The sequence below is a fragment of the Notamacropus eugenii genome, chromosome 1 (assembly GCF_028372415.1).
Source record: "Notamacropus eugenii isolate mMacEug1 chromosome 1, mMacEug1.pri_v2, whole genome shotgun sequence".
Taxonomy (NCBI): Eukaryota; Metazoa; Chordata; class Mammalia; order Diprotodontia; family Macropodidae; genus Notamacropus; species Notamacropus eugenii.
Window position 1 is genome coordinate 503,607,123 of NC_092872.1, and position 22,365 is coordinate 503,629,487.

The following is a 22,365-nucleotide window of genomic DNA, read 5'->3' on the forward strand; positions in this document are numbered from 1 at the left end:
TGGAATGTATTCCCTTTTCACATCTATCTTTGAGAATCAACAGTGTCCTTCAAAGCTCAGCTCAAATGCTTCTTTCTGAATAAGATCTTTACTGATCCTCCTTGAGAATATTAATTTTTATTTATTGTATATAATATATATGTATACATGCATGTATATATGTATGTATTAATGCTCATCACATTTCTGTCTTTGGAATGTAAGTTCATACAAGTCAACAATTGGTCTTTGTATTCTCACTGTTTAATAGCACAATATGTGACACATAGTAGGTGCTTAATAAATGCTATTTATTGACTGACAGCATTTGCCTGACCTACTATTCTTGTTAAAAAAAGAGAGAAAGAGAAGTGAGATTGGTGAAACATGAAGTTTTGTTAGCATTTGCATGTGTTTGTATTTTTTAATCACAGCTTCTATTTCTCTATGTTTATTAAGAATCTCTTTATTAAGATATTCTATCATTTTTTTTTTCAGGAATCAAAGTCAAGCTTAGTGGCTCATTATTTGGAGATTGTACACTTTTTCTTTTCTTTAAAATCAGAGAATTTGCCCTTCCCTACTGTCAAATTTCTCCATTTCTACATAGATTGATGTTTTTAAGTAATTAATTAGTTTTTCTCAATTCAATTCAACAATAACCTAAATTCCATACTGTGTACAACTTATACGCAGATAAGTAAATATTATATAGGCATGCATGTGTATAAGTATATGTTCTAGAAAATAATTGTGGGGCAAAGAAAAAATGTTGACATCTGGAATGCAGGTATGCTTAGAAAAGACAATTAACTTAAGAATAAGTTGAGATGGGTTGAGCCTTGAAGGTAGCTAGGGATTTTCAGATGTGAACATGAGGGTCTAGAGCATGATAGAGAGCCTTATGGAGCCTGAAGATTTGTTGTGGACAGGGAGTAAGTTTGGCTTGAATCTGGGGTGAGAGAAAGGGATTAAATCAATCAGAAGACACAGGTTGAGGACTATGTAAGACTTTAAATGACAGTTAGGGGAGTTTTATTTTACCCTAGAAGTGATAGGGGTCAAAGCTTCCTGAACAAGGAAGGAAAGTAGTCAAACTGGTACATGTACTTTAGATCACAAAAGAATTGTCTGTGGAGGGAATTCTTACACCAATGAAATCATAGGTCATTGAAGGGCAAATACAAACAATACCTCATATTGTTCATGGATAAATAAATATAGATGCAAAAAAAGATTGAATACATGGCAGAGTTTTTTTAAAGTGACTTACCTATTTCTCTACCCAGTAACCAAGTAATAAAACTCCTCCATAATCTTATGGTTTTCTCCTTTGATTAAAAAGGTGAAGAAAAAAAGTTTAAATGGGATCCTACTGCCATCAACAGCCCTGAAAACTGTCAACTCCTTGAGAAATTTTATGAATAAGGAATATAGTTCATGAAAGACATTTCAAAAGAAGTCAGAGAATCCAGACAAAATGTGATTTTAATGAATTGTGCTGTTACTTATTAAGTGCACTTAAATCCTATGAACAGCAATGGTCAATCACATTGGAAAAAAATGACAAATGTATAATTTGTCCCATTCTACATAGCATTACTGTTGTTTTTGCTCCTAAGTTATGTGAAAGGTTTTTATGCCTGTTTTAATGAATATTTATGTTTTCAGTGATGGGAATAGAAGCTAACCTGCTTAGGTAGTTTTCTAATTTTCTAATTGCTCTCAGAGCATTCTAGGAAGAGCATATTTACACTAATTGGGAGAGATTTTTTTTTTTTTTTAGCATACTCAGACCTGGTAAAATTTGTTCTTTATTACTCTATCCACTACTTTGTTTTGTATTGACTATAGTAATAGTAGGATCTTTTATTGATATATACATACCTGTTTGTCTCTGCAATGACCAAAGCATTGGAAGAAAGGTTGGTCAAACAGCCTCTGAGATCTTAGGGGATCATAGGATTTTTGAGTTTAAAAGGCCTTTAGAACATAAAACATAGACTATCAGTGGTAGAGGGGGATCTCCTTCTCTTTTTAAGTGTATTTGAAAAAACATTGCCCTCCTGAGAGGAAAGAATCCCCCCAAGTTTCCATAGGTAACAGAACTAGAATTTAAAACCATGATTTCTAACATCAAAGGTGGGTGATTAGAACTTGCTATTCTGTTTTAGTTATGAACATGTTTTATAATTAATCTATTAATGCCTTTTATTTTGGTATCCCTTATGTTTGTAAATATGTCCCTTGACATTCAAATTTTTGTTTTCTAATTTTAAGTACTTATTATATTCCAAAACAACCAATTGCTTATGCAGTTACTACTTTGAGACCAGGTGAAAATACATCCTATTTGTGCTTGATGTATTCTGTATTTCTCTTATTCTCTTATGTTTCCTCTGTCATACTATCTTTAAAGCATATCCACATTTATGTTGATTTTTATTATAGAGCAAGTGCATCTAATATGAGAAAACCTATTCCATTGTGTGTGTATATATATATATATATATATATATATATATATATATATATATATATATATATATATATATATATATATATATATATATATACGCTCCCAAACAATCATGGTCCATGAAGGAAAAACACATACGAATAATGCAGACTGAGATGTTCATATTGATTACTATAATGTCCTCTAAGCTATTCCACAGGCTTATATTTTTTCAATAGAGGCACTCAAGTGGAGAATAACTCATTTCCTAACAAAATAAATATAGTGAGTCCAATTTTAGCCAATTTTTCTTGACAATGTTTCATTAGGAACCTTCTCCAACAGCTTTTAGTTAGTTGTTCAAGCAGATGATATCAGACCATTCACAACAAATAAAAATAATTCCACCGTATCTCTTATGATTCATTTACAAATAGTGCTTGCAGTGATATCATGGATAAAACACTCAACTTCAGGTCTGGAGAACTAGGTTTGTGTCACAGCTCCAGTACCCCAGATGGAATAGAGGTAAGTTCCTTTCCTTTCTGGGGACCTAAAACCTTCATCAATAAAATAAGAAAATTTGGCTAGGTTATTTCTAACATCCTTTATTTTTTCATAGCATTTTCTGTGCATCAGTACTATGCATTGGGCAGTACAACCTATTTTACCCATTTATAGAGGCTTAGAATAGTTTATTGACTTGCTCATGATAATATACCTGATATATTCTAGAGTCAGAATTAGAACTTTGCTTTTTTTTTCCATAATTTAAATAGAAAATTTTGTTTATTATACTCCTGAGAGATAGTTGTATAGTGGGTAGCACAATAGCTGAGGCATATTAAGTCTTTAATAAAAATTTATTGACTAGATTTATGATGCTAACTGAATGTTGGGGTTTGGAATCAGGGAGACCTCAATTTTTATAAAGCTGTGTGGTCATGGGAAAGTCATCTGACCCTAATTTTCTCCATCTACAAAATGAGTTTTATAATAAAACCTATGTCATAAGGTTATTAGGAGAATAAAATTTGAAAATGCATATAAAGCCCTTTGCAAATCCAAAAGCATTATATATAAATGTAATAACCCATTTATTTTTACTACCATTACTACTGGTACTACTGTAGCCACTGCCACCATTTCCCCATCATTTCAGCTTACCAATAACCATTTTGCAGTGGAGAGATCACTGGGCCCTGAGTCAGAAAGACTGGAGTTCAAATCCCACCCTCAGGTACTTACTAACTGTGTGATGCTCAACAAATCATGACTTCTTTATGCCTTGGTTATTACATATATGTGTGTGTATGTATCAATAAATATCTATAAATATATTTATACAGAATAAGTACAAACTAAGTACAAGATCAATAAAATAAAGTAGAAGAGGAGGGAAGGTCCTACAAGATCGAGAAATGTACTTCCTTACACATTAATTGAATTGGCATGCTACTTTTTCAAGAATATATGTTGCGAACTGGTCATGTGTGAAGGTTGGAAGTATACAATGAGTTGAAAGACAGCTCAAAGGCCATATAGATCAACCTTCTCATTTCATGTACAAGTAAACTGAAACCCAGATTGATCCCTGAAAATCTTTTCCCTTTATAACTTTCTGGACAAAGAGTAATTCATACTCTACTAGCTAATATCTAGTGAGGAGAGGCCTATTAACTTAAGAGACATGCCATTCAACTTTGAGAGAATATTAATTGTTATGGAAATTTTTCTTTACATCAAGAAGAAATCATGATGAAAATATTCTGTTCATTTGGCCAGAAGGACAGACAAACAATGGTATTTTCTATTCATTGTTCCTAGTTCTGCCTTCAAGGAGCAGAAAAAATCTAATCTCTCATTTACTTGCCAGCCTGAAAGACAGGTGAAGACAATTAATATGCTTACCTTTTCCTTACCCTTCTCTCACCTCCAACCTTGTCTTCCCTTGGCTGAGCATTATTAGTTTTGATTTTTTTAAAAAAAATATTTTCATATTGTATGGACTCCAGTCTCTTCATTTTCTTGCTGGGGCTTCTTTAGACATTAGATTGTCTTTCTTCTTTTTTTTTTTTAAATTTAAGAATCTGCAGCATTTATTACAAAGCTGATTAGTTGCACCAAGGTGGGGAGGGGAAGAGGTAACACAGACAGATTGCAGGACCCAGAACAAGGAGGACAGAATGCACACAGACAAAGACATTTGGTTGATTGTATCCCTACACATGAGTCAAGAATTGATGTCCTGCCTCCTCACCCCATTCCACCTTCTCACTATTTATACTATAGAAATGACAGGGCCAAGTTGGGATTGCTTGAGGAGGAGCAAAGATCTGGGGAGGTGCCCAAGGCAGCCCTGTAACTAAATAATTCAGCCTTCTGGATGGGAATGCCCCCACCCCACACCAATCCAAGGTGTCTGTTCAATATGCAGGCAACAGCACTGGGGAAAAAGAAACCCTGATAACCCTACCTTTGTCTTGTGATTTAAGATGTCCCTTTACATCTGTCCTGAACTTGGAGCCCCTGGATGGGGAAAGGAGGAGGGGGGCTGCTGACCCTCCCAGGGAATTTTCCCAAATCTGGAATCAGTGTGTCTGTGTGAGATTCAAGCACCCTCTTCCCACAAAGTCCCAAATGTGGACTTCACTTGAAGCTTCAGTTAACCCCTGGCCAAAGGAGAATGGAAATGGGGGAAAAGGGAATAGTGTCCACATTGGGAAAGCTTCGAGGTAGATTCAGGAACTTCTGATGCCTCCTTTCTCCTTCCCCCTCAAGTTCTCTCCTACACCAAGAAAAATGTCAAAAGGGACACAAACCAAAGGAAAAAGAATCTAAAGTATCCATAGAAGCTATAAAAATGGCGGGGAGAGGTTGAGGACTATTGTCACCCACCCTTCCAGATCTCTCCCCTCAGAACTGAAGGACAAACCACATTTGCAAAATTCCCTGTCTGAGACATGCTACATTAAGACTCTATTACATTAAACATGGAAATGGAGAAGAGGAACAATGAAGGATGGTGGAGTGGGAAAACTGCAAGCTCTCCCCACTTCTTCCTCCCCTTTATGATCACACTCCATCTCCAAAAGCTGCCTCTAATATAGAAGGCAGCTTTTGCTACCCTAAATGTGCAGTTCTTGCAAGACCTGGGGTTACCTCAAGCTTTGGTGTCTTGGAGGAGGGGCATCGCAAATAAAACAAAAGCAATCAGATCCATACCTCCCTCTGTTCCTCAAGGAGAGGGGAGAACAAGAAGATGGGGCAGACATAAAGATTCTTCCTACCTAAATGTTTAAACAAAAGATGGAAGGAGCAAGAGTAAGTCATGCAGTTCCCTTAAAAATGCGGATTAAAAATAATCCACACATGTACCTGCACACACATACATGTAAAGTCCCTGTTTCCTCTAGCTTTTAAATTAATCTTGCTAATCCATAGAAAATAACTATGTATAGATTTTTATTCATTCATTTGTTTGTTTGCTTATTTATTTGTAAAACCTAACAACATCACCTCCTGGGGGAGCTTGGGTCAAAGAGACAATAGGGGAAGTCAAGAAAAAGGTAGAAGGGATAGAGAAGAGAGGTTGCACAAATAGTAGGGAGGAAAACCCTAGTGCTCAGGTTGGGGGGTGGGAGTCTGGGGTACCATTGCCAGTCATATTATGCCCCTTGCTGGTAGATGATGGTTTTTGCAGGCAGATCGAGGTGCCACCCTTGGTGCACATATGGGGCTGGGGGCAACTGGGTGGGGCAGGGGTAGGCTCAGGGGAACTAAGGGAGCCATGGGATGGAGTCTCAGGGTTGGAGAGGGAGGAGGAAGTGGCAGGCAGAGTGACAGGACTGACTAGCTGACTGACTCGCACTCAGATACCCACTGGTGTTGGTGCCTTCTGAAGAAGCCAGTACAGTTGCGAGTGGGAGCCACTCACAGGCTGGCTGGACTCACTACTTGAGGAGAAGAGGGCCTTTCCTTCTCCATGGGTAAATATAGGCAATACCCATGAGTGTATAGCACTCCTTCAGAGCTTCATCTTCATACACCTTCACTTTATACTTGCTGGACGTATCCATCTTGTTACAGAGAAACTTGGCAAGACACACGATCATCCTGACTGCTGGGCGTTGCAAGAACTGTACCCCTGTTTTCATCTTGTTTCCCTTCTCTGGGGAGATCTTCTCTTGCCTGTACCTGATACTCTTGTAAAATTCAACAGAGAAGCTGATAATTTTATTCTCACTCAGGGCCCTCTTATCCTGTTCTAGGACCTCACCATGGTCTTTACTGGAGCCACTGAGGACTTTGGTGATGGGTCACTAGAAAAGTGGGGGGCAGAGGGAGGACATGGAAGAGAGGTACCCAACTGGAGAGGAGAACACAAACCTATCATAAAACAAACAAAAAACTAACAATTGTTGGGTGGATTGGAAATTGGATGGACCCTGATTATGTACCCCAAGTACAAAGGCTGACATAAATATGGCATACTAGAAAATGGGGAAGAGGAGGAAATGGGGGATGGGGAGGCAGAGAAAGAAAGAGTAAGAGACAGAGACAGAGACTGAGAGAGACAGGGAGAGGTTGAGAGAGAGAAAGGGAAAAAGTTTGAATCAACGGATCACTTCAAGGAGGGGGAAGTTAAGGAATCTTGGAAGTCCCTGTAGTTTTTTTGTTTTTTTTTATTTTGTTGTGTTTAGAGTAAGAGGAGAAAATCTTAATATGGGAGATGCAGAATGGGGGTGTTTCTGGAGACTGGAGAACATGTGCAATAGGAGTAAAGAAGCAGTGTGTATGAAAGTTAGGCTCAACAGTACCAGCAAGTTTGTGGGAACTTGGTATAAATGTAAATTTTTGACAGGAGATGGTAACTACTTTGTGTCTTGGTCTTATTCTAACCCCACCAATCATCCTCATCCTATCATCAATAGAAAGAAAGAAAGCCCAGAGGGTTTCTACTTTTGAATGACAAATATGTGAGCTTTCTGTTTTCTCTGCAAGGAAGAGAATATGTCTGGAAGGCGTAAGAGGGCCTCTAGTACTAGACATGAGAGACAACAAAATGACTGAATTAAATTTCCCTTACAAAGACAGATCCCAAAGTCAAGGGAAATCCAAAAAATCATAGGATTGAGCCCAGGTAGGGAGCTTAGAAATTATTTAGACCAGCCTCCACATTTTACAGATGAAGAAACACTGAGGTCCGCTAGGAACTAAACGTCTTGCCTGAGATCACAGAGTTAGAAAGTAGCTTATCTAAGAATCAAATCCAGCCTTCCAGATCGAAATTCACTGCTCTTCTCACTACTTTAAGGATGATTCCAAAATTTTTCAGGTGGAAAATTATTTCAAAGCTACTTTTGCTGAACATATGATATTTACAAAGGTATGGTCAACATGTTTCCTTAACAACATTAAGGTTAAGGAATCTGTTACCTCACTGGGGGACAAGAAAGCTTTACTTTAAAGGCACCACACTGTTTTCTCTCCACTCAAATGACTGGGTTCAGTCATTTGACTGAATATTGGGGATACAAATTCAATTTTTCTTTGGGACCTCACTTAGGTCTAGTGGAAATGACCCTAATTCATACCCTGACTCCCTAGAGTGTGAAAGCCCTTTGTCATCATCTAACATCCAATTTAACTTTACATGAAAAGAAGTTATAAATCAGATCTGAGTATTCATTTTAATACCAAAGTTGATATGAATGACTGAAAGACAACTGTGGGTACTGAACAAATTAACTGATCCTTCCTTAGTCTGCATTTAGAGAAGCATGGCAGTGAGTTCATGGGAGGTGATAGTTCCATGGCACTGTATTGGTCAGACTCATCTAGAATAACAGTTCCATTTTTAGCAAACATAATTTATACAGAGCATGAACAAACTGGAGTGCATCCAGAGAAGGAAGTAGGGGAGTGGGGGAGATCAATGGGAACACTACTAATGATGCTACTACGAGTACTAATGAAAACATTTATTTATAAAGCACTTTAAGGCTTGAAAAATACTCATATATATATGTATATAACTCATTTATCCTCACAACAAACCTGTGAAGTAGGTGCTATTATTACCCCTATTTTACAACTGAGAAAATTGACATATGGACAAACTAAGTCAGTCACTCACATAATAAGTGGTAAGTGTCTAAGAAAGGATTGAACTCAAGTCTTGCAAAAACCAAGTCCCTGTGCTCTATCCATTGTGCAACCTAGTTAGCTATATCATACTAGGATTAAAGGAAATATGAATGTTTAGCTTTCAGAAGGAAACAGAAGACATGTGAGGATGAGGGATGAGGGTGTGGGGAAAGCCAGTTTATTTTCTTCCATGAATTTAAAAAAAGTTATCATGCAGAAGGACCATGTTCTACTTGTCCTCAGAGAATAGAATGGTGATTTGTGGGTGAAAGATGCCAAGAGGGTGAATTTTGGTTCAAAAGCAGAGAAAAAAATGTCCTAAAGCTAAGAACTGTCCAAAAGTAGAATGGGCTATTTGAGGTGTGAGGGTAAGGGGTTCTTCCTAAGCAGAACTTTGATACCCGATTATTCACGATGTTGTAGAAGTGGTTAGTGCATTAAGTTGGTGTTATAAGAATTGCTGTGTTCCCAGCAGCCTTGATAGTTGGCAATGTCATGATTTAAATATATTTAATTATATGAAATCTTACAAAAGACTTTGCTATGTCAAGATTAAATGAGTGTGCAACTCAGAGTTAGCCATATATATAGGCATAAATTAGGCTGACCAATTAATGCCAATGTTAATTACAATGCTTGTAGTTTGTAATGTGCAGGAGGCTGATTTACAAACATATTATGATGATGGTATTGGTTTCAGAGATAACTGGATACCCTCATTTAGGCCTCTACAACCATGAAGAAGCTCAGTCCAATGTCAAACCCAAAATGGCTGGGATGTAGAACAGAACCTACAAAATAGTATGAGTATGTGTTATTGATCCTGCTTCGATACTTCAGTGGATCTGTGATCTCATCAATGTAGCCATTTCCTTTAATGATTCAGTTCATAATCCATCACAGCCCTGTTGTCCTTTGTGAATCTTATCTATGCACTCTCATAAGTTCTGCACAGGGAGGTCATTCATTCAAGAGATCACTTAATATTCTGGCATCTTCAATGTCTCCTGCCTTTGCAATAGGTACTAATGTAGTACACAAATGATCTGCTGCTGCATAGTGAGCATTAGACTCAGTGTCAGAAAGATCTGGGTTTAAATATGATCTCTGTCAATTAATAACTGTATGATTATGGACAATCAGATTTTCTGAATCTCACTTGTCTTTATAGGTAGAATAGGAATTATGATACCTAAAAATATCATTTATCATTCTTATATTTTTGTTTTTGGTGGCATTATGCCTTGCTTCATTTTCTACCTCATTTCTTAACTGGCTTTATGTAGAGAGTCAGTACTGATGGAGTCCAAAATATGAGGTACTGTCCAAGTTTTGCTTGAGATTTGTACTAGCATTGGGGCTGACATTCTCAGGATATTGGCTCACCATCCTATTCCTGATATGCAAAGATGAGAACGTCCTGACTTTGGCTGTGCACACCAAGGCTATCTCGCAGAAGGAACTGAGATAAAGAAGTAACTAAGCTCAGAATATTCCCATGGGAATCACCTTGCTTACTTGCTTGTAAGAGAGTATATTAACCGTAACCCTCAGATCAATAAATGGATTCAGCTCAGAGTTCTGCCTGGCTCATGAGTTTTCATTGTTCACTTACCCAGGTTTGTGGCTGCCCACCTGAGCTCTGGTCACAGCTTTAATCACTGAATGAGGATTGCCTCAGTCGAAATTAGACCTGTGAGAGCCCTTAACAAAAGGGCTAAGGTTTCTTACTGCATCCAGGGCCATCTCTAGTCATCCTGATCTGTATCTTGCCACTGGACCAAGATGGCTCCAGAGGAGAAAATGAGACTGGTGACTTTGCATAGTCCTCCCTCACTGAAATCCAATTTACTTTCATATCATGGCATCACTTCTCTGATGTCATGGTACGCTTTGAAAGTAAAGGACAAATAACATTATAAGATAGCACATTTTCCTTAGTTTTGTATTTCTGTAATAACTTTCTTTATACCTTCACTTTTCTAATGCAATTCCTCACTAACAATGTATTATAGCAAGCACATGCCCAGAACTGAACTCTCCACTTACTTTTAGATAATCTTCTTCATTATATTCTTTGGAAACTCTAGGATCCCATGATTCTCTTTCAATACCAATATCCTTCTAGTGATGTTCTTGACCATAAAGGGATAGATTATTGGAATGGGCTACCAAAAGAACATTTTGAATCACCTTCTGTCATGGCTAGACTAGACATTCCTTTCCTTCATGGTAAGAAGCTGGGTGAGATGCACACTCAGAATCCTCAAAGTGCTTGCAACTAAAAATCTTATAAAAGTGAATGTTGAAAACTATATTTACAGGTAATTGGAAAAAAAATTCTATTAAGTGAGGAAATTAATAACAACAACAATAAAAGAAAAAGCATTGAGGGAAAAAAGCAAAAGAATTCTCAAACTGTAAGGGCTCTTAAGTTTTCATTCTATTTTCCTTTCATATGTCTCTGATTCTAAGTGCTAGTCTTGTGATCAGTTTCCCCAATGCAATTTATGTGCTATCTACTGTTGCTACAATAATGTACAGAGTGAGTGGCACAGGTTGAAATATAATAGATAAATGTGACACATGAGAAAGCAGGATTTGCCCCTGAGAAAAGTCTCTATCCATGCTGCCATTAAATTTTCATGTGCATTAATGGTAAAAGTGGATATACTGAAGCCACAGACCTTTTAAATGAGGGGTTAAAGAAGGAAAAATTTAAACAGGAACGAAAAGCTTCCTCCCTCTCACTCTTGTTCTTGCTTTTGCAGTGAAGCATTTCTAAGCTACCTCAACCGAAGCAAGCAAGATTGGAAAATTATGTTATGTTGTATGGTGATGAATCAATTACTAAATATGTTAAAATCAATTGCACAATTTTGCAGAATTGAACATTGCACTTAATGTCACTATCTAACTGCACTGTTTTAAAAATAGATTAAATCCCTATAAATGATAGCTGTGAACAATTACACAGATTACAGAGTATATCATAACTATTTGCATCAGGGCCTTTTCTCCAAAATAGTTGTTCCAAGCCACACACATGAACATAATGGAGATGCATTTTAATGAAAGTTCATCTATCTTTGCTGCCACTGGCTCTAACTACTTTGATGATGTGGGAAGATAACCCTTACCGTTTTGAAGCCAGCATCCACAGGGAAGCCCCAAGTATGTTTCTTACTATTTTATTTTTTTTTCTTTTCTCCCTTGCCTTGAGACTATTCACAGCTTCACCCATAACGAAAGGCACCAGCAAACTTGATATTATCCAGCGTTCTGCAAAGTAAATTTTCAGTGCCAGGTAGTGTAGGGAATTTTTAATGTCCTAAGATATATGGCTAAAGATACACACTGGGATAAGTTTTGAAATGTTAACTGAGGTTTCCCTCCAAGACAGTTTATTAATAAATGCTGTGGTCTATGGGATCAGTATTATAAATCAGATTATATTTGACTCAGTTTAAATTGTGCTTCTATGTCTGATCTTATCTTGGTTATAGTTTTTACATCTGCTGAGAAACTTCCTGAAAATAGATGGAAAATGAAATTCCTATGTCAATATAATTTGTTTTACCCCTTAAAAAAACCTATAAAAGAAATTTAAAAAAAAATATGGCCCAGCTTCTCTTTTGTTCATCTCCCTTACCAAAGCGGAGTATCCCACTTAGCTAAAACTATGGAAGGATGATACATAGGTTGAAAATCTATCTCAACAAATGAATGGAATGTATTTTAGAGTTGATTAAAGATTTTTAAAATGGCAATTTTCTCCTGGTGATAACATAGGGCTAAAATTGTAGAAGACCAGAATTTTAGAAGGTTCAATAATTACCAGAGATTGAAACAACAGAAAGAAACCCGGTGAGTATGAACACCTTGCAATATTAAAGTGATGACATGTGCCTTCAAAGTTGAATAAAATAGACACCATTAATGATGAGGAAAGGAAGGGAACAAATATTTATATTGTACCTCCTATGTACCAGGCACTGTGCTAAACACTTTACAAATATTGTTCCGTTTAATTCTCACAAAGCCATGTGAGCTGCTGTTGTCCCTTTACAAGTGGGAAAACTGAAACAAATGGAGGATAAGTGACCTGATGAGGGTCATATAACGACTAAGTTTCTTAGATCAGATTTAGACTCAGATCTTCTTGACTCAAGGCCCAGAATTTTATCCACTATGCCATCTGAGTATTTCAAGTGGCAAAAGTAAAGAGATAGACAATCCTAATATTGATCTGGTATCCACAAATTATTTATCAGTGCATTCTAAAGGCAAAGAAAGATTTTGACCTGCACTAATGAAGAAAGTAACCCACCAATGGGAACCTAGATGTACTAATATAATAGAGTAGTTTCATGACATATTTCCTCCAGAGAGAGGTGATATTGCACAGTGGATAAAGATTAAACCTCAGAGTCAGGAAGACCTAGGTTTAAACCCTGTTTCTCAACATTTGCAGTATGACCATGGGCAAGACGCTTAACCTTTCTGTGCTACAGCCAACTCCCTTAAGACTATGAGGTGTAGACCAACCAGCCATTTGATTTGGTGGAAGGAATTTGCTCACTAAGAGTTCCCTTCACCAATAAAACCACAGGTTCAGATTTATGCCTACATATCAATCTATATAGAGAGACACATTTGCATATATTTATGTTCTATATTATGACATATATTATACCAGGTCTAGTACTTAAGCTCTACTAACGCCATAATTATGGATTTAATATCTCTATAGAGCAATCCACTTAACTAGGTTCCATAGTTAATCGTTCAACTCAATCCAGTCATCTCACCAAAGTGTAAACTTATCCCAAAGTGATCCATGGAAGGTAGTGGGGAGAGATCAATGCAAAACCATCCCCACTACTTAAGAAAACAACCAAAAAGAATATTAATGTTCTGAAGAATAGTAAGCACTTATTCCACTGAAATCTTGAATTTTAACAAGATTACTGCTAAATGAAGAAATAAATAACAATATACAATTCTAGCTTCATGCATGCATACACACATACTTTTTTACACACACACACACACACACACACACACACACATATATATATACCACATAAATGCATGCCATAGAGATCTGCATTTATAAGAAGAAAACAACATTTTAAATACATTGGTAAAAACAAAAACAAAAACCAAAAACCAATAAATTCTATCAGACAGTGCTGTCTACTTCAATCAGTTGTAGTGAAAAGGAGGAAGGTAGCTTAGTAGTTTTTCTTTCTTTCCCTTTGTGGTGTCATATAAATTATCCAAACCAACATTCACCTTTCCCCAGGAATAGACTGTCTCTGTTGGTTTGTCTTGGTTTTTATCTGGATTAAATTAAAGCCTGCCTGAAGAGCTCAGGAAACATCCTTGATAGCAGAAACTATGATGCTGCTGACTCCTTAAATCATGTTTACCAGGGTCTCCTGCCATGGGAGAGAACCAGCTGCTGTGGGGGAAAGGAAGGAGAGTTAACTACTTCAACCATCCCCCTCCCCACATATCCATGGCTCCTTTCATTCTGTGAAACTCTGCTCTCATGATTCAACCTTACATGTCCTGCAATGGACAATCTGTTTTGCTCACTTGGATCAGGACAAAGAAGTGCTATCTAAGCTAAGTGAGGCATTCTGTTATCTCATTCATCATTGAATCAGGTTGAAACTCAGGCAGAAATGTGAGGAAAGAGGAGATGATGATTAAGGGATTGATAACAACCTGGAAGGTTTCTAGTGGCATAAAACAGGCCTCTGACCTCAGTCAAACTTTTGCCAGTGATTTGGATGAAGACATAGCATATGTAGAGCATTTACAGATGGCATAATATTTGTAAAGAGCTTACCATAGTGGCCGGCATGCAGCAGTCATTAATAAATGCTTGTTCCCTACCTGGGGCAGATAATTAATACCTTGTATGATAGGCACTACCCAGTTTTTCATATGTTGGATTAAAAAAATATTTTAAGAAAAAGAGACTTAGGAGAAATGAAGGTAAAGTAGAATCTTAAAGTTCAAAAATTCACTTTCTCAGTAGAAGTTATGGGGAGGGGTATGACTTGCCAGTAAATGATATAGGAAAGAACTGGGGGAGTTCCAGTAATGTAATGTGCCTAGAAAAAAACATTGTATACAACCTTGGATTTTTTTCTATGAGTGCAACTATACAAATTGAGGGGATGATGTTCGGTGGTACAGTGGATGGCATGCTGGGTATGTAGTCAGGAAGACCTGAGTTGAAATCTGGCTTCAGACACTTCTTAACTATGTGACCCTGGATAAGTCATTTAACCCTGTGTGGCTCAGTTCCTTATCTGTGAAACGAGCTGGAGAAGGAAATGGCAAACCACTCCAATATTAAACAAAAAATCCCCAAATGGAGTCACAATGAGTCTGATATAACTAAGAACAACAACAAAAACAAAGTTAGACCACTTTTAGAGTATGAAGATCTCTCTTGGTTGTCACATTTTCAGTAAGACATAGTCAAGATGAAGTTTCTCCAGAAGAGAATGAGAGGGAAGATTACAGAATTCATAATAATTTCACATGAAGAAAAACTTAAAGAGGGTGGCTGTATTGGACTAGAGGAACAATTAATCAAAAAACATTGAAAATATATGTATCCAGCATTATACCAGGGATGAGGGAAACAAATAAAAAAAGTTTTTGCCCTCAAGTGGCTTCTGTTAGACCAGGGGAAAATAGACACAGACAAATAGATATAAAATGCATATATACATATACATATATACATACATGTACATATATACATACATATATATAAAGTTTTATATATATATGTATGTATATATGTATATTTATATATAAAGTTGTGGGAAGGAAGAAGATGCTCTAAGAGGAGGGAAGGCCTCATATGGAAGGTGACATTTGAGCTGAGCTATGAAGGAAAGCGGGATTTAATAGGTGGGGTTGAGAGCGAGTGAAATCCAGACATGGAACATAGTGTGTGAAGGGAGCAGTATGATATAAACTTGGAAAGGTAGGTTGGAGTCAAATTGTGAGAAGTTTTACATGTCAAACCAAATAGTCTGCATTTTATCTTAAGGGTCATAGGAGCCACTAGACTTCTATGAGCCAAAGAATATTTTAGGAATATCACTTTGGTAGTTCTGTTGGGCATGGATTTGAAAGGGGATCAGGTGGATACAGGGAGCCCAATTAGGAGACAATTTTTATTTTTATCTATATTAGGAGGTAGAAGATGAGAACTTGAATTACAGAAGTATGAGTGTAGAGAAAGGGATATATGTGAGGGAGGTAGAATTGAAAAGTTTTGGCAACTGATTAGATTTGGGGGAGGCAAGGGAGGAGCTGATAAAAAAAAATAACATCTCTAAGGCGAACCTGGATTTTTGCAAGGATAGTAGCATACTTTTGGCAGAAATAAGAGAATTAGGAAAAAAGAGTCAGTTGTGGGCTAAAGGTAAAGAGTTTTCTTTTGGATCTATTGAGTTGGTGGGGCCTGTGGGACAGGCAGCTGAATATGCCTAATAAGTAGTTAAAGATACAGTATTAGACCACAGGGGATAGACTGTGGCTGGATAAATAGATTTAAAAATCATTTGCACAGAGATAATCATTGAAGCCATGGTAACTGATCAGATTACTGAAAGGGTATTAAAAGAGGAGATAACCCAAGATAGGGCCTAGAGGTATAATTAAAGTGAGGAGTCAAGACATGCCTGATGAGCAGGGAAAGGAAAACTGAAAAGCAACAGCTAGATATGTAGGAAGGAAACCAAGAGAAAGCAAGGTTAAAAAAATAGGAATTTGTATCTAGAAAAGGAGATGATTAGTCGTGCATTGTTCTGTGAAAAGAAGGAGAATGAGAACTGAGAAAAGGCCACTGGATTTAGCAATTGAGAGGTCAATGATAACTTTGGAGAGAGCAGTTCCTGGTGAGTGATGAGATTAGAAGGCAGATTTTGAGGGGCTGAGAAGTGAATGTGAGAAGTGAAAGTGGGATCAGTGACTGCAGAGAGGATTTTTTTTTGGTTTTTATTGTTTTTTTTTTATTTTGTTTGTTCTTGTTCCCCTAGGAATTTGTCTATGAAAGCAAGGAGATATATAAAGTTGAGGGATATGAGAGGATGATGGGATCAAGTGAAAGTTTTAGATAAGAGGGAAACTAGTTTTGAATTCAAATATCTGAAGGCTTTCATGTGGAAGAGTATTAAATTTTGTGTGTGTTTCTGCCTCCAGAAAGCAGACGCAGGGCAGATTCGTGCAGGCTGCAGAGAAGCAGCTTTAATCAAAGAAAGGGGAAGAATTTTCTAGCAATTAAAACTGTACGACAGTGGGATAGAATTTTTTTTTTCAGATAGTGAACATTCCATCACTGTAACTATTCAAGTAGAGGTTGAATAAAGACCCATCAAAGGTATTAAGGAGGGGTCTCTATACCATATGAGAGATTGTACCAGATGACCTCTAAACTCTCTTGCAATTCTAGATTTCTAAAACGATGGCCTTTCCTTTCAAAGTGAATGTCCTTCCTATCCTACCCACTTCATAAACATAGTGTTAACACTCCCTGCCTAACACCTCTAGACCTATTTCCCCTGAAAAGACCAGGAAGCATGCAGCCTCAAGTTTTCAGGCTCCTCGACCCCGTTCCAATCCATTAAAATTAATCATTCTAATGTCCATGTCCTCAAAACCTTGCTCTTTGCTTCTCAATTTATTGTTAACTTAGCTAAAGAAAAGAAAAGAAAAAAACAGTTCATAGAATCATAGTACTAGAGAAGGAAGGGACCTTAAAGACAGTCTAGTTTACTCCATCTTCATTTTGCAGATGAGGAAAGAGAGGATTATAGTAGTGAGGTGACTTTCCCAAGGCTTTACTATGGATATTAGTGGATTGTATCAAATTAGTGTATCACTTCAAAATATATTGACATTTTCAGGGTTATTTTGCCTTAATCTATAAGAGAATATATAAGAGGATTCACCCACCATAAAAAAATGTTTGGGGTGACATCTTAAGTCATATATTGTCTATCACTACCATGTGAATATCGCTACATTGGATATATTTACTCCAACTTTTCATAATACTTACTCAGGTTCATGGTCCTGTAACATTCTCCCCATATAAGTTCAGAGCACTACATAAGTAAGATTCTGGATATACTAAGGGCTTTGTTCAGAAGCCCAGCATGGGCTAAACCAGCATTGATTTGTGTATGCCTCACTGCTTCAGAAAATGGGAGCAAGGAAATAAGCTAGAGAGAGAGGGGGGAAAGCTTTCTCACACCGCTATGCACAGGCAAAAAAAAAAAAATGGCTACTGGCACTTCTTGCAAATAAAGGATGAAAAGTTTTGTGCTTTAGGCTGCTTATGTATTCAGTGAGAAAAGCTTTTCATGGAAATTTATGACCCACACTAGGTTCTCAGGATTGTGTTAGGAACCATTGGAGTATAGAGTTCTATCCAAGTCCAAGCCCACTAAGTCACTAAGCAAGTATGGGATCTGAAGGACAAAACAATCACCAAGCATTACATAAAAATTCAGTTTGGGAACAAACCACAGAGGCAGCCAGCTGTGTCTCCTCTACTGTCTCTCAAAAGATTATGTTGGTTTCTTTCCCCTAGTTTGGCAGTTAGGTTGAAAATTGTCACTGAACTTTCAACTATTGAATTGAAGATAAACATTTGCAAGTCAAGATTACCATCTTCTACCCAGTAATAATCCCCCTGTCCTGACTGTGGGGGAGAGGAGGAATGGTAAAGAAAATCAGAAGTTGTTAGGTCATATGGTTCAGAGCTGAAAACATGGCTGCAGTGCACAAGTATGAGAATTATTGGGGGGGTTGCAGTAGGGTAAAAAAGACAACCAAGGTTGGAATCTGAGGTAGTTAGTGCAATTTCTTAAGCTAGTAAGAACCTGCCTCTGACAAGGGAGTCTGCATTACAAAGAAACCATGGGAAAATTATGACAATACTGTGTTTAACTATTTGTAGGTCTGTGACAATCTCTTCTCAATTTAGAATTATGCCTGGGTGATCTGATGTCTGAGATTCCTTTTGGTAACAAAGGTGACTTTGTATATCTGAAGCTTTCTGATTTAGCATGTCTAATAGAATTCTCTGGATAGGATCTGGACCTAGGCCTTCATTCTTGGTAAGAACACTTCCACAAATTGAGATCTGTATCTTCTTTGAAAATGACAATGTTGAGGAGCTGCTTAAAACACTGGGTAATTAAATGACTTCTCCATCATCATACAGCCAGTATGCATCAGAGGCAAGATTTGAGCAGAAATCTTCCTGGTTTTGAGGACTGCTCTCTATCCATGACATAATGCTACTTGTCTTAGTAGTATTCTATGTAAAAAAAAATGAGAAAGGTAGAAAGCCATGGTAAATATGATCTTTAACATGTGCTGCAGACTTAGTTTGATTAAGAACAAAGAGAGACAGAAATTATGGCTCCCCAGACCACATGAGAGTGGGATTAATGTAAACTGTGGATTAATGGCATTTAATAGGCTTGAGAGTGAACCCATTCTAAGGAGTCCCAATGAGGATCTGAAACAAACTAAATGGCATACTTAGTTCAAAATGAATTTGCTGGAAGAGAATATGAGGCGGTCATCAGTGAGCATCACTTGAACTTTACTTTCATCAGTATTGGCTCAAAAAGGGAATAATATGTACCATCAGTTGAATAGAGAAATCTATCTTACCTGACAGGGAAGCAGTAGTGGAAGGACTGACAGAAGGGAGGGTAGATGATGGGAGGTGGTAGACTGAAGCAAAACTCTGGTGAGGAAGGAAAGGGTAAAAGGAGAGAGGATAAACAGGAGGAAGAATAGGAAAGATGGAGGGAAATATACAGATAGTGAACATAACTGAGAATGTGAATGGGATAAACTCTCCCATAAAATAGAAGTGAATAGCAGAGTGGGTCAAAATCCAGAAACCTATAATATGTTGTTTACTAGAACCACATTTGAAGCATAAAGATACACACAAAGTAAAGGTAAGAGGTTGAAGATGAAGAAAAAAAAACAGGGGTAGCAATCCTGATTTCCAAAAAAGTAAAAGCAAAAATAGGGGAGGTGGAGCCAAGATGGCGGAGTAGAAAGATGCACAAACACATAGCTCTGAACCCACAACCCACAGAACGGCTAGAGGGGACCAACTCACGGTGAATTCTGCACCCAGAGGCCATGGCATATTGGAGCAAGGGAGATTTCTGTTCTGGAGAGACCTGCAAACCTCTCGCGGGGGGTCCTTCACGCTGTGGACTGGGCGCCGGGACTGGGAGCTGAGTGCAGCCCTCCAGCGGCCACAACACCGAGAGGAAAAGATCCGAGAGGGCTACGGGGACGGGATCTCCAGCAGCCACGCGGGTCCCTCCACCCACAGAGGGACCTGCAAGCCTCTCACAAAAGGTCCGTCACGCTGCAGACGCGGAGCCCAGCCCAGACCTGCGGCAGCCACGACTCCGAGAGGTACAGATCCAAGCAGGCTTCAGGGATGGGATTTCCAGCGGTGGCACAAGCCCCTCCACCCACAGGTCAGGGTCGGTGAGAGAGTCTCTTTGGCGGGTCAAGAGGGGAGTGGGGTGCCCCCATGGCTCGGGCCCCCCCGGGAGATAGAAGCTGAGAGGTGGCTGCAGACAGGGGCTCCCCAAGCAGGCGGGAGCCTGGATCCATTGTGGAAGGTCTGTGCATAAACCCCCTGAGGGAACTGGGCCTGAGAGGCGGCCCTGCCCCGACCTGACAATCTGAACTTAATTCTCACACTGAATAGCAGCCCTGCCCCCACCAAAAGCCCTAAGGCGGGAAGCAGCATTTGAATCTCAGTCCCCAAACGCTGGCTGGGAGGACCAGGAGGTGAGGTGGATGTGAGGAGAATATTCAGAGGTCAAGCCACTGGCTTGGGAGAATGCCAAGAAAAGGGAAAAGAAATAAAACTATTGAAGGGTACTTTCTCGGAGAAAAGACACCTCCTCCCATCCTTTCTGACAAGGAAGAACAATGCTTACCATCAGGCAAAGACACAGAAATCAAGGATTCTGTGTCCCAGCCCACCCAATGGGCTCAGGCCATGGAAGAACTCGAAAAGAATTTTGCAAATCAAGTTAGAGAGGTGGAGGAAAAACTGGGAAGAGAAATGAGAGGGATGAAAGAAAAGCATGAAAAGCAGATCAGCTCCCTGCTAAAGGAGAACCAAAAAAATGTTGAAGAAATTAACACCTTGAAAACTAGCCTAACTCAATTGGCAAAAGAGGTTCAAAAGGCCAATGAGGAAAAGAATGCTTTCAAAAGCAGAATTAGCCAAATGGAAAAGGAGATTCAAAAGCTCACTGAAGAAAATAGATCTTTCAAAACTGGAATGGTACAGATGGACGCTAAGGACTTTATGAGAAAGACAGATATCACAGAACATAGCGTGCAGATTCGAAAAATGGAAGATAATGTGAAAAATCTTATTGGAAAAACAACTGACCTGGAAAATAGAATCAGGAGAGACAATGTAAAAATTCTGGGACTGCCTGAAAACCATGATCAAAAGAAGAGCGTAGACATCATCTTCCATGAAATTATCAAGGAAAACTGCCCTGAGATTCTAGAATCAGAGGGCAAAATAAATATTCAAGGAATCCACAGAACACCGCATGAAAGAGATCCAAAAAGAGAAACTCCTAGGAACATTGTGGCCAAATTCCAGAATTCCCAGGTGAAAGAGAAAATATTGCAAGCAGCTAGAAAGAAACAATTCAAGTATTGTGGAAATACAATCAGGATAACACAAGATCTAGCACCCTCTACATTAAGGGATTGAAGGGAATGGAATAGGATATTCCAGAAGTCAAAGGAACTAGGACTAAAACCAAGAATCACCTACCCAGCAAAACTGAGTATAATACTTCAGGAGAAAAAATGGTCTTTCAACGAAATAGAGGATTTTCAAATTTTCTTGATGAAAAGACCAGAGCTGAAAAGAAAATTTGACTTTCTAACACAAGAATGAAGAGAACCATGAAAAGATAAACAGCAAAGACAAGTCATAAGGGACTTACTAAAGTTGAACTGTTTACATTCCTGCATGGAAAGACAATATTTGTAACTCTTGAAGCATTTCAGTATCTGGGTACTGGGTGGGAGTACACACACACACACACACACACACACACACACAGAGAGAGAGAGAGAGAGAGAGAGAGAGAGAGAGAGAGAGAGAGAGAGAGAGAGAGAGAGAGCACAGAGTGAATTGAAGAGGATGGGATCATATCTTAAAAAAAAAATGAAATCCAGCAGTGAGAGAGAAATATGTTGGGAGGAGAAAGGGAGAAGTTGAATGGGGCAAATTATCTCTCATAAAAGAGGCAAGCAAAAGACTTATTAGTGGAGGGATAAAGAGGAGAGGCGAGAGAAAAACATGAGGTCTACTCTCATCATATTCCACTAAAGGAAAGAATAAAATGCACACTCATTTTGATAGGAAAACCTATCTCATAATACAGGAGAGTGGGGGACAGGGGCACAAGCAGGGTGGGGGGGGAGGATGGAGGGGAGGGTATGGGGAGGAGAATGCAATCCTAGGTCAACACTCATGGGGAGGGAAAGGATCATAAGAAAATAGAAGTAATGGGGGTCAGGATAGGATGGAGGGAAATATAATTAGTCCTATACAACACAACTAGTATGGAAATCATTTGCAAAACTACACAGATTTGGCCTATATTGAATTGCTTTCCTTCCAAAGGGAAGGGGTGGGGAGGGAG

At 38.4% G+C, this 22,365-nt stretch overlaps 1 pseudogene; it reads right to left on the reverse strand.

The window, feature by feature from the left end:
* Positions 1 to 6,059: 6,059 nt before the first annotated feature.
* Positions 6,060 to 6,756, reverse strand: LOC140518606 (polycomb group RING finger protein 2 pseudogene; annotated as a pseudogene).
* Between the last annotated feature and the right edge of the window lie 15,609 nt (positions 6,757 to 22,365).